Raw genomic sequence first — 13,537 nt, 5'->3', positions numbered from 1 at the left:
AACAGTCTGGCTTGTAAGATTACAGGTTCAAGGATCGTGGGGTAGGGGAACGGTTGTGTTCCCGGGGCACCTGCGGATTCCACAAACGCCAGCCATTCAGCCTTGGTGGAAGGAACTCTTGAAAGGACGAGCTGACCTGGCCGGTTGGGTGAGTCGTTACTCCATTAACTGTCGGGTCTGGGCAGGGGCTGAGCCAAGGATGGGTGTTTGTTCAGCACGTCTAGGGTGTCCCACCCCAGCAGACATCCCCAGGGATTCTCCATTGGGCAAGATCCTGGCCAATTGGGGTGGGCTTTGCATCGAAAAACATGGTGCAGGCCAAGTGGGGCTAACTCAGAGCACATAAGTGGCCCCTTGTGGCCCTTGAAGGGGGAACAGCTTGCCCCCCCCGCTCGAGTCGCCAAATTCGGAGTGTTGACCTAAGGTGACTCGCCATGGGGAGGGCAGGTGGTTCCAGCTTGCTTATGCTGCGATGTTCATGGCCTTAAGCCAGAGGGAGAGTGGAAGGGGGGAGGGGGTCCAAGTCTTCCCATGCAGGGACGTGGGCTCCAAACCTACCCTCCTCAGAAGCTCCTCTCTAAACCTACTTCCCCTCCCGCCTCCACCAGAAGAGGAACTTCTGGAGACATTTGCTTGCCCCCCACCTTACCAACCCCGACCCCCATCCCTTGCCCCACCTCATCCCCCGCTTTCTCCCCCTGTTCTGAGTCCTGCACCGACCCAGAACCCCCAAATCGACCCTTCAAGGGAACCTCTGCTTCCCGGGATCCCCACTCTCCCAGACTCACTCTCCCAACTCCCTGCCATTTCCCCCCATCCCCCCTCCGTTTCCCAGCCCTCTGTTTTCTCTCAGCCCCATCTCCCCTCCGTTTCCCAACCTCCTATTTCCTCTCCACCCCCCCCCCCAACCGAATCCCTCTAAGCCTTTTTCCCTTCCACCCCAAGACTTCTTCCCCCTTGCGGCCCCCCCCTCCCTTAATCTCTTCCTCTCGCTCGTCCTTTTTTGGCCAGAGGAACAGGGGGAAAGGAGGGGCCGTGGGGGGGATGAGGACCATCAGAGGAAGGAGGAATTGACTGTTCAGAGACCATAAAACATCCATTGCCATCCTCTGTTTTATCTGAAGCCTGAATATTGGGTCAATAGTTCTCCAAAGAATTATTTTCCCCTCTCCCCCTCCTTTTCAAAGCAATCTGCTTCTGAATTTTTGAGTCACAGTTCAATTCCCTTTTTCCCTCTTCTTTTCTGTTTGCTTTCAAAACTTTACCCAAAATCTCTAGAAACTCCCCAAAGATCCCAGAGGAACATGAATTTTTAGACTGTCAATTTGCATTTTTGTTGGTTACAATTTGTAAGTGGGACCTTTGATCTGGCATTCTTTCCAAATCGTCAGGTCACACCTTGAAATTTGCTCAAACTAAAGGATCCTGTGTCCTCAAAGACTCCTTTCCCTTTTTCTTTTTTCTTCACCCAATCCCTTTGGGCAACCCTGCAAACCCCCCCCCCCTTTTTGAATCTTTCTCTCTCAGCCCCCCCCTCCTCTCTGGGGGTTATTGTGTATCTTTGGAAAACCTTCCATCTTCAGAGACTGGCTGAGTCCTGCCTGGGGCTTCCCTGTTCTCTGAGTAGTATTCTTTGTTTGTTGCCTTGACTTTGGAGTTTTGTCTGTCCTTTAAATATGGGGAACCAAGTTTGGTTCCTCTTTCTCATGGTTTTCTTCCTTGAGCTATCCTTTCTGTTCCTCTCTCTCTCTCTCTCTCTCTCTCTCTCTCTCTCTCTTGTTTGCTATTTCTTGAATGACTGTGCATACCATGGGTTAGGGGTTTTACTAACACTCTCTCAGTATAAAAGGGACTGTTGGAAATTGTAGAATGGGAACCCTGGCACCCCACATGGAAGGCACCCCACTCCGACCTGGACTACCAGGACCATCATCCGCTCCTGTGGCTATAAAGGGACTCTGAGAAACCCAGCTCAGATAAGGCAAGAGCAACCAGTGGGGTGCCATCACGGTGATGAGGCCCCCACCCACAAGCTGGCTCCGATCGTAAGGCTGACCCTGAGCAGAAGAACATCCCCCTTCAACTGCAGGGAGGAGAGGGCGCCCCCACGAGACCAGGAGAAGGCTGGCAGGTAAGGGCGACCCCCCCTCACCTGAGAAGAGGCGGCAGAGGCTAAAGGTGCGTCCCCATGGAGCCACGAACAAGACCCTCGCTGTTGGTCGCTGGGTCAGGCGCGAGTGGGGAGCCCTAACATGGCTGCGAGGATGCCAGATGTACCTTCAGTATTGAAAACGTCCCAAAAGGTATGAATGATCTATTTCCATTTTTTTCCTTTTTTTTCCTTCTTTACAAAATTAACCCTCCACACTTAGGGTTTTGGGGGAAGGGGAGTGGGGAGGGGACACGTGATCTCTTTTCTTTGCTGTCTTGAGGCATTCTCTACCCCTTGGACCCCCCCTTCCCGGGTGGAAGTGCTGGACCTGGTTGTGGTCACTAGGAGGCGCCTGGTGAAGATGGCATCCCGACCTCCTCGAAATCCTCCTGACCTCCTACATCGCTTGCAAGGTTGCTGGAATATGTGCCAGGATCTACCAAAAGCGCTCCTGAACCAGAACCAGCCCCCACCAGCGGTGAGGAAGACAAAGACCTGTGGACTGCGGAGCTGGGAGACGACCTGAAGGTGTTGTTCCGGAAAACACCCCCTCAGGGCCCGCCGCCCGCGAACTGTCCTGACCCACACCCTCCCGAGGCCCGGAGAAAGACCAAAAGCCAGAGACCTAAGCACAAGACCCCCTCCAAGGACCCCTCCAAATCCCATCCCTCTAGCACCACGGGAACACCCCTATTTGGACCTACAAACATTTGACAGCTCACTTTGACAGCTGTCAAATCGGCCCTCACTTCAACCCCCCCCGCTCGGAAGAACTGACACCGCGGTTCCACTGGGAGCTGTCCAGCGTGCTGAATCAGGAGCTGTGAGTTCTAATTTTCTCTCTATTTTTCTCTCCCTGTTCCTTCCCTATCTTTCCCCGCTGGGAGCTGTCCAACGTGCTAACCCTAAAAAATGCTAACCCTAATTCTCATTGTTTCTCTAACCCTCCCTGTCAATTCTAGATTTCTCCTTTTTCTAGCTGTAATCCTTTTCCTTCTAATAATAAGCTGCTGCTGGTCGCATTTGCCCGCTCTGTTCCAAATTTGTCGCAAAAAGAACCATTCGAACCCCTCTCAGCAGATGGCCATGCTGCCGCTGAGAGGTTATAATGCTTATGCGGTAGGGCAGGGGCGAAATGGGCTCCGCCCACCTCGCCCCGCCCTCCCGAGTGGGGAATATGATGACCGTCACCCCGGCTCTCAAGTTGAATTGAAAGCGCAGCAGAGAGTTCCGCAGATCACTCGCCAAAGGAACGGGACGGGACCGCAGCAGACTATTATTAAAAGATCTTTTTTTTCTTCACTTTCCCCTTCCCTGAACTATGTAACAAATCCCCCAATAAAAGTAGCATTTATTTTAACAATAACACTCTCTATCTGGTTATTTTGTATCTTTCTCTGACTCCTTCCTTTGCATGCAATTTCTCTCTCTCTCCCGTCCCTTTAACTCCAGCTGAGGTTTCTCCGCCATAGATTAATATGGCGGACGATACAAATCGGCTCATATCTCTATCAAAATTACCCCTAGAACACTCCTCTTTTAGTCCTAACCCTTTCTAAGGCTCCTGACTCGAAGACCACCAGCGGAACCGAAATCGGTCCAGTTCTCGGCACCTCAACAGCTGACTGTCAAACGGGACCGACTGCTCCTTTCAAGCCAAACTGCTGCCTTATCCCGGACTTTCCTCTCCCCGCGGAAGAGATCCCTAGCCCCTTTCTGTGAACTGGGGATGGGGGGATCGCTCTCTCGCTGGGGAAACATAGTTCTCCAAGAACTCTTACCCTCTCTACAGCTGCCAGGGGGTGCCCGGACGGGTGCCCTCCACGTTTCATTCATACTTTCATGATTTTATGAAGGAGAAGAACACTCTTCCCCAGACCTACCCCTGGACTTATGAAATCCTATACTTCCAAAGACTGCAACCCACATGTGCCTCTTCCCCATGCCATCTCTACGAATTCCTCCCATCACAGATGAACTCTTTTTCCTCATGTATCCATGAATTTGCATATTCTATGTACCTGGACACCCTCATGACCCACTGTTATATGAACTTCTAATCGTTGGGCTAACTTCATGAATTGTGAAATCATGCTGCTTGAACTCCACTCCTATGACTTTCCATATTGGGTTCCCCAGATGTTGTAAACCTCATTCTTATCAAATGTTTTCAATTGTTTATATCATCCATGATTCCCCTTTATGCAATGTAACCCCACCTCTATGGATTCCCCCCTTACTTCCTTGAAATCTGTCTATCTGCCTATATGTATTTGTACTCTTTGGGATCCCCGGAAATTATGTGTTTTTCCCAGCTGGGTCTATGTTCCAACTTTATTTTAATTTTCACTCTATCCCATATAATTGTCAAATCATGAAATCAAATGGGAAATATTATGACCCCAACGTGAACCCTAGCCCCCATGATCCAGACCTCCCTTCCCAAAAACAAAAGGATAATCTGCCACAGTTTAATCCAATCTCATTCCGATCGCATGGACAATATAGGGCTTGAGTCACCAAATTCCTAAAGGTGATTCGACCCCAAGGCAAACATTGTCATATCCCAGGCCAGGACGCCTCAGGAAGGCACCCTGTGGGGCCCGTCAATGACGGCTCATCACCACCCTTCTCTACTTCCCCCTGACACCCCAAGGCATATCTAAAATCTGTGAACGTGACAGGACCCCGGACATCCTTGATGGGTGCCATTAATTCCTTTAGAAATCGGCCGGGCCAGGATTAATCTGATATTTCCTGTCCGGTCACTTCATTGTTTCAATAGCTCCCGCCTCCTCCTCTCTGATTGGCCCGAGTGGGGACAAAAAGCGGCTCCCCATTGGGCCAGCAGAGCAAGGCGGGAAGCGAAAGCCCGCCTCGTTCTACCTCCCAGCCTATCCGCGGTCAGATGGGCGGGGGAGCGGGGCGGGAAATTCAAAGGGCTGTCAGACCGAAACATTGTATAAATATGGCTTTATTTGAAACATATGTTACGCTAGTAGATTGAATGATCGCTACTAGTGTCCATTCAGCTGAATCGCTCAATAAAGACTCCTTGGCGGATTTTCCTTCACCCTTGGCGGACCTTCTTCATTTCGGGCTTCAGGTTGTATTGCGGCTTATATTCTCCTTTTGGCTTCGCCAAGGTCCGTTCCCTCAGGACCGGATCGGGTCTCTCCTCAAGGGCCCGATCCCCTAAAACGCGGTCGACAACAATAATATCAAACAACCACCAATGCGATTCAGTCAACTTCAAAGGTGGGGGGACTATAGCAGCAATATAAGATAAAATCATTAGATTAAAATATCCCAGTGAAAGGAACCTAATAACATTCAGAATAGAATTATAATTATAATCCATCCATCCATCCATCCACATATGACTCCTTCTTGTTGTGGTAATCTCTGGGCGGTTAGACTCAATTCAACCCTCTCTGGGGGAGATTCCACCAAAATGTAGCAGAGTAGCAAAAAGCAAAACTTTCAAATGCAGCAGTTACTTACACACGGTGAACAAAGAGTAGCCTTTATAATAATAATAATAACTTTATTTTTATACCCCGCCTCTATCTCCCCAAAGGGGACTCAGGGCGGCTTACATGGGGCCAAGCCCGAGTAAAAACAATAGCAATATAAAACACAACAATAGACAAAAAACATGCACAATTATAAAAATTTAAACATTAGCCAATAAAAACAAATGACAAAAATAAAAACATGGATTAAAACGGAGAGGTTGTAAAAGTAGACTGGGTCAGCTTAGGATGGCAATGGAGTGCAGAGTCTCAGTAAAAATTCAAAAAGCATTTATTTAGGTAAAAAGAATTCCATTGTAGATAGAAAGGCTTGGGAGCTGTCTAGTCTACTCTAGACTGGTTTCTAAGGAAAAATAAGAAAGGAAAAATAACAAACATCTAAATAGTTATATCTTGCCAGAAGAGACAGCAAGATGCTGCTTGTTAGCTAGAAGAACAAAGGGAGAAGAGAAAGAACCAAAATGGTCCAGTCTATTGGGGCCATAAAACATTCTGACCAATGAGAAGTTAGTGTCCCTGGAGATTCTCATTTCTACTAACTTCAAAGTAAGGGATGTGACGTAAACAGGATAGAGTGAAACACAGTAAAGCCTGTCTAAGCATGCTTTGGAAACAGAGAAAGGATTCCCTCAATCTAACTCTATCATCTATCTGACTACATTTAGACTTGAGTAGTCCAGGATGAATCCCAGCACTTCTTGCTCCCCCAACCCACCCGCCAGTTTCGGATGGGGGGAGTCTTAGTGGAGCCCCCCTTCATCTCCCCACACTTCACTTTTTTGAAGGTTTCCATAGAGTTGTCCTCACAGCTGTGGCAGAGGAAGCACAGATGTTGACATCTCCCTACTCATGGGTTGGGGTCTTATGAGATGTACCCGTCCCTTCCTTTTCTGCGCCTTGCCTCTTTATCATCTCCCTTTCAGAAGTCATAATGGAGGGAGACACAACGGCCAGGCGCATGATGCTCCTCCTCCGGCGGCCCTTTCTTCTCCATTGTGGCCGAGCAGCAGGTCGCCCCGGACGGCAAGGTCAGCGCTCCGGCCACCGGCTCCAAGGGGCCCTTTGTGCCGCGTTCCCTCGCCAGGGACGCATTTGTCCGGGGATGGGAAAGGTCAGGCGCATGCCGAGGCACCATACCTGGGCTTTTGTCTCCGGAGCTGCCCAGATCTTACAGAAATAATTTGCTGGAAAGCCTTTGCAGGGCGGGAAGGAGAGAAAGAAGGACGACACACAACTTCTGCCTTGCAAAAGGAGGGAGGAATGCTGAGGGCAAAGGGCCCAAGACAAAGCGCTGCACATCTTGATCTCGGAATCATGTGGGAGCAAGTGGGGTCCCCTCTCCTGGCACAGAACGGCCTGCATGGGAAACTGCCTTTCTGTCATCACGTCTTCTGCGTTCAAGAGGGAGGGGATTTTAGCTGTAATTGTGTCCCACCCTCCAAGGCCCTGAAAAAAGCTCAGTTTCTGGTTGTGTTTCACAGCACTTTGTTACTTCTGATGGTGATCCTTTTCTATCTCTTTATCAACACTCTGGGTCCATCTGGGCTCCAAACAGTACAGTCTCAGAGATGATGGATGCGTCCTTCTCATTCCAAGCACTGGGTGTCCACGACTCTATTTGGGGGGTAAAGGTTTATCCGAATCCTTATTCCATGTGGTATATTTACGCCTAGAGAAGGCAGAATTGCACACCAGAAACTGGGGTTTCCCTGAGCAGGGTCTCCTCAACCGGTGCCTTTTGTGCCTGTTTATGGAGAGCTTGGAGCAGCATCGTCCTCCTGGTCTCTGGCCTCATGAAGGAAAGCGGCCAGGGCTTGTCATCCATCCATCAGGAGAACATTCAGTCCCTGCTGCTGGGCATTTGTCCAGCCATTTCCTCCTTGACATGAGCATGGGCGGCCTGCTGGGATGACTTGATTAAGGCCGAGAGATGGAGACACAGCGTGGCAGGGAACACCCCATTGTGGCTCCGCTGACCCTTGGCCTCTCCCTGGGAATTTGCAAATGGGCATGGTCTAAATACCCGCCAGGCACCAGGTTCCATCCAGCCTTGGAAGGCCATTTGGAGCTGCCAAATCTTCTACTGCTCCCTGCCACACGTTCTCTCCTTCTCGCTCTTGCATGGCCCACATGCAGCCAGATTATGGGAGACGCATGGCATCCTAACAGGACCTTTCACGAGTGGGATCTTGGATGGCTGTGTTGTGGTCATCTCTGAGCTGTTAGACTCAGTTCAACCCTCTCTGGGGGAGATTCCACCAAAATGCAGCAGAGTGGCAAAGCAAAAGCTTTCAAATGCAACAGTTACTTACACGGGGCGAGCAAAGAGAAGCCTTTCAACTTAGGATGGCAATGGAGTGCAGAGTCTCAATAAAAGTTCAAAAAGTATTTATTCAGGTAAAAAGAATTCCATGGTAGATAGAAAGGCTTGGGAGCTGTCTAGTCTACTCTAGACTGGTTTCTAAGGAAAAATAAGAAAGGAAAAATAACAAACATCTAAATAGTTACATCTTGCCAGGAGAGACAGCAAGATGCTTCTTGTTAGCTAGAAGAACAAAAGAGAAGAGAGAACCAAAATGGTTCCAACCTCATGGTCCAGTTTATTGGGGCCATAAAAGGCCACAGGGATGCGTGCAGCCCTTTATGGAAGTGTGTTCATGGGTTGGCCAGAGTGGGAGTCCAGCAGAGGAGTGTTTGAAGCCCGCCCAAGCCCTGTCCACTCCTGGCTGCTCTGTTATCAGGCTAGAGGCCCATCATCCACATTTAGCTGCTGTGACATTCCTCACTCCCCACTCCAGGAAGGGGTGCTTTTGGGAGTTCTTTGAAGAATCTGTCCCAAAAACCCCTTAGTGGAGATCACCATGAGTTGGATTCGACCTGGAGGGGCCAAGCATTGGGATCCCACCACGACACTCAATGTCTCATTTCAAGTCCCCCAAAACCCAGTGCAATTCCAGACTGCATCAATAGGAGCATAGTGTCTGGACTGAGGGAAGTCCTGGTTCCACTCTATTCTGCATTAGTAGACTTCCTCACCTGAAATAACCTTGTGTCCAGTTCTGGGCAAGAAGGAGATGGACAAGCTAGAAGGTGTCCAGAGAAGGGCCACCAAAAGGGTCAAAGGCCTGGAAGACAAGCTCTATGAAGTGGGGATGTTTCGCTTGGAGAGAAGAAGGCTGAGAGAAGGGGACATGGGAGCCATATTTACGTATGTGAATTGATGCGCCATTGAGGAGGAAGGGGCAGACCCGTGGCATTTACTGCTGCTCTGGAGACTCAATGGGCCAATGGATCCAAACTGCAGGAAAGACAATGTCCTCCCGTTTGCTGGTGGAACCCACTGCTGTCTGATTCTCCTTCTCTGTGGGGTTTTAAGCAGAGGGTGGATGACCATCTGTTGGAGAGGCTTGGGTTTTGGATATAGTGCCTATGAGCCTATGCTGGCGATCCTGTCCCTTCAGCCACCCAAGAAAGAGGAGACAAGACCCCACAGCCCACGGGAGGGAGGAAGGAAGGATGGGGTGGAAGAGCTCTGGAATGCACCCCCCCCCCAGGGTTGGAGGAGGTGATTATGTGGTGTTAATCCCCCTCCCAGCTCAGGGATCCCCCCAGGCTCTGAGAGGCCGAAGACCCCTCCCCAATGGGGCACCAGGCCTTGCCTTGCCTCCCTCGCCGTTTACCGGGAACCACTTAGGAAGATGGATGAGGTGCCAAGTCTGGCGCCCCTTCCGGCCTCCCAGCTGGCTCTCATTACCTGTTGCTAGAAGGCTGCCCCCCCCCACACACACACACACAGCTGCTCCCCCCTCCCTCCCTTCCTCCCTCCCCAGCCCTCAGGTTGGTCCAGCGCTTCTTCCAGATGCTGAGGAGGCTCCAGCCATTCCTGGGCGTCTCAGGCAGGCCGACACACGATGATGACGGGAGAGGAGCGTGCCATTGGGGCCATTGGAGAGGGTGGGCGGGGGGGGGGGGGGGCAGGCAGCCCACCTGAGAGATTTCCAGGCCGTTTCCAGCCAGCGCCGAGCGAACGTTAGGCTCCCATGGCTCTGTGACTCCCTCTGTGCATGGGGCACATGGAGATGATTAATAACTGGGGCGGCTTACAGGGAGCGCACAACCCCCCGCTAAGCCAGCTCCACTGGCTGCCAATATGCTACCGAGCCCAATTTAAAGTGCTGGTTTTGACCTACAAAGCCCTAAACGGTTCTGGTCCAATTTACCTATCTGAACGCATCTCCTCCTATGAGCCCACGAGAACCTTAAGATCATCCGGGGAGGCCCTGCTCTCGATCCCACCGGCCTCACAAACACGGCTGGTGGGGACGAGAGACAGGGCCTTCTCGGTGGCGGCTCCTCCCTCGGCTGTGGAACTCCCTCCCCAGTGACATCCGGCAGGCTCCATCCCTTTTGGGGTTCAGGAAGAAGCTGAAGACCTGGCTATGCACGCAAGCGTTTAATGAATGAACTCAGTTAGCATTGACATGGATTGGATTAAGGCTTTTGCACAAGGTCTGATGGATGATTGGTATATATATTTGGTGTTGCATTGTGTTAAATTTTTACATATTGTATTTTACTATGTTATTTCATTATTTTAACTGTTTTATTCTGATTTTATTGTATTATGATGTACTGGTAGTGATCCTACCTGAGTCCCCTCGGGGACAAGGGCGGGGTAGAAATATTGGAAATAAATAAATGAATAAATAATGCCTTCTGAGCAGCAGGGAACAGAAGAGGAGCCACACACACACAGAAGGATGCTCATGGAGCACTATGTCAGGTCCCAGCACATGCATGGCTCTCGTGTCTCCTCTTTTCTCCAAGCTAAATGTCCACAGATCCCTCAGCTGCTCCTCAGACCGATTCTTGGCTTCCATGTCTTTTGCCGTTTTGGTGGCCCTTCTCTGGACGCCTTCCCGCTTGTCCTCCTCCTTCTTGAATTGCTTTTCCCAGAACTGGACGCAACGTCATTATTCCGGGCAAGGCCTGACCAAAGCCGGGCAGTGGCGCAGGCTGGTTAGCAGCCAGCTGCAATAAATCACTCTGACCAAGAGGTCATGAGTTTGAGGCCAGCCTGTGGCGGGGTGAGCACCCAACAAATAAAAATAAAATATAGCCCCTGCTCGTTGCTGACGTAAGCAACCCGAAAGATAGTTGCATCTATCAAGTAGGAAATTTAGGTACCACTTATATGTGGGGAGGCTAATTTCCGACACCATAAAAATCACCCAGCCGCCATTGGAATGAGGAAGTTGCTGTCACAGTGGATGATGAAGCAGCTGCTCCCCCTGTGGCCGGAATCAAGCATACCCTCAGGAAGCTGGAAGCTGGAGAAGGTTTAAATTGCCTCTGCGTCTGTCTCTGTCTCTGCTCTATGTTATATGGCACTGAATGTTTGCCTTATATGTGTACAATGTGATCCGCCCCGAGTCTCCTTCAGGGTGAGAAAGAAGGGCGGAATATAAATACTGTAAATAAATAAATAAATAAATAAATAAGAGAAGCGACTGAGGCTTCCTTCAGTCCAGACACAAGACTTGGATGCCGCCTAGAACGGCATTGGCTCTTCTGGCTTCCGCATCCTACTCTGCACCAGGTGTGGCCGAATAATAAGAATGATTGATGTGACTGATAATAAACATAAATGGACCATGACTTAGACCTGTGCTATTTTTAAATGATGATTTTATAATTGATGTTTCTTTTATCTGTTTTAATTGTAATTATTTTTATAACTGTTTGCTCTTGGCATCTAATGAATGACTGCCGGTTGTGAAGCCACCCTGGGTCTGTCCATGCCCACCCCCCTTCCCGGGGCTGAGAAGGACGGAATACAAATGTATGAAATAAAATAAATAAAGTAATAATGGGCCAACTTGGGCCCTCCCTCCCTCCCTCCAGGTGCTTTGGACTTCAACTCCCTCTCATATCCTTCCCTCCAGTGAGCTTTCTTTCCCAGAGGATGGACTAGTTCTTGCGGTCCAAGACACTCTCAGGATTTCCCTCCAACACCATCATTCACAAGCATCTCCCTTCCTTCCTTCGTTCAGCCTTCCTGATGGTCAAGCTCTCTCTCGCACCCATAGATTACTATGGGTGTTGGAGACTGGCCTGGAGGGAAAGTAAAGGAGATAATTCCAAGAGAGCAATAAAACAAGCCTTTTATTGTTATCACAGCTGATGAGAAGGCAAACAGCCATAGGCACCCACTTTAGTGGGTCCATACCATGCAAATGGCCCTCGCAACATGTGCGTAGCAAACAAAATATATATACCTTTGACTTATCTAAAATTGACCAATGGCTGAGGGTCTTCCTCACCTTCCACACCTACTTGGCATAAATGATACCTGTGACCTCACTTGTTTACTCTGAGCTTTCTTCTCTCTTTAGAACTTTCTGGAGAAAGGCACCAGCTCACAGGAAGGGAGGGGCATATGCAGAGGCAAAGCTACATAGGCAAAAGTTTATTATTTTCTGGCTTATGGTCCCTATCACTATGCGGACCTTCGTTGGCAGTGTGATGTCTCTGCTCTTCACTCTTTTGTCATTGAGGTTGGTCCTCGCTTTCCTCCCAAGAAGGAAACATTTTCTGTAGGAATCTTTGCACCTTGCAATACAAAGCCTGTCCCTGCCTCCACTTTTCACTTTTCTCCCTCCGTTATCAATCAGTTATCAGTGATCCTCTGGCGCCCCCTGCCGGCCACTTGCACAAAAACTCTTTGAGGTTGTTGCAGACCCAGCTGTGTTAACCTGGCATATCAGCCTGCAAAGGGGTCTTGGAGTATTCCCGAGACTAAATGAAAGACATCTATCGCCCCTCCCCAAGTGCAAGGGGTGGGGCGCCTCCAAAAAGATCTTGATGCCCCTGAAGGAGCAGGGCTGTGTGTGAAGGCCCACCCATATGCAGAAAGCCTCTTTGTAACACATCCTGGGTAATGTCTCTGTAGACAGCCAATTCTCTCACACCAGAAGCGACTTGCAGTATATTCTTAAGTCACTTCTGACACAATAAAAAACCCCTGGGGTCTCTCCCAACGCTAGGATTCCATGAGGTTTATACACTGAGGCTGGATGGCCATCTGTTGGGAGAGCCTGGAAGGTGTGTTCCTGAAAGGCTAAAGGGGGCTGGACTGGGGGGGGGGGGGGGGGCTGGGGGCCTCTTCCAACCCGAGGATTCTAGGGAAAAGCTGGCAACTTTGTTTAAGGCAGAAGGTCAATGGCTGGTGTGTGGCCTGCAAGAGCTGCGCGCAAACAAGAGCAAAGTCCGAGGCGGGCGTGTACAGCGCCTGGCATCTCAGGCTGCAGGGAGCATGTAGCACCTCAGAGACTAAGTAAGAGTCGGAAGCTGAAGAAGGAGCCCCAGGGTAGGGCTGCTGATAATCCACCCCTTTGCTTCTCTCTTTGGGCCTCGAAGGTGCCACAGGACCCCCTGCAAGTCAGTTTGCACAAGGCCTCGGGCTGCATTTCAGACAGCCGCCCTTCCAACCCGCCAAGAGTAAACAATTCTTTCTGTGAAATTCTTCTTTCTGACATTGGGGGGCGCCCTTGCACTGTGGGAGAGAGAGAGAGAGAGAGAGAATAGTCAAAGCAATCTGATGGGGGATGGGCCAGGTCCTCTGGTCCTTCTATGGGCGGTTTGGGGTGGGCTCAGTGCAATGCCCCCAGGCAAAGAAGAAGGTCTCCTTCTGGGGGGTCACGCAGCATTCCAGGGTCTTCTTGGGCCTTTGCCTTCCACGGAGGCTGAGAGAGTGTGACTTATGTGCATCTCTGTGGCTGAGCAGGGATTCGAACCCTGGTCTCCAGAGCCATACCCAGCATTCAGACTGGACACCAGGACAGACCTT

The sequence above is a fragment of the Anolis carolinensis genome, chromosome 3, assembly GCF_035594765.1.
Source record: "Anolis carolinensis isolate JA03-04 chromosome 3, rAnoCar3.1.pri, whole genome shotgun sequence".
Classification (NCBI taxonomy): Eukaryota; Metazoa; Chordata; class Lepidosauria; order Squamata; family Dactyloidae; genus Anolis; species Anolis carolinensis.
The sequence above is the reverse complement of the archived record's forward strand: the minus strand, read 5'-3'. Positions refer to the sequence as shown.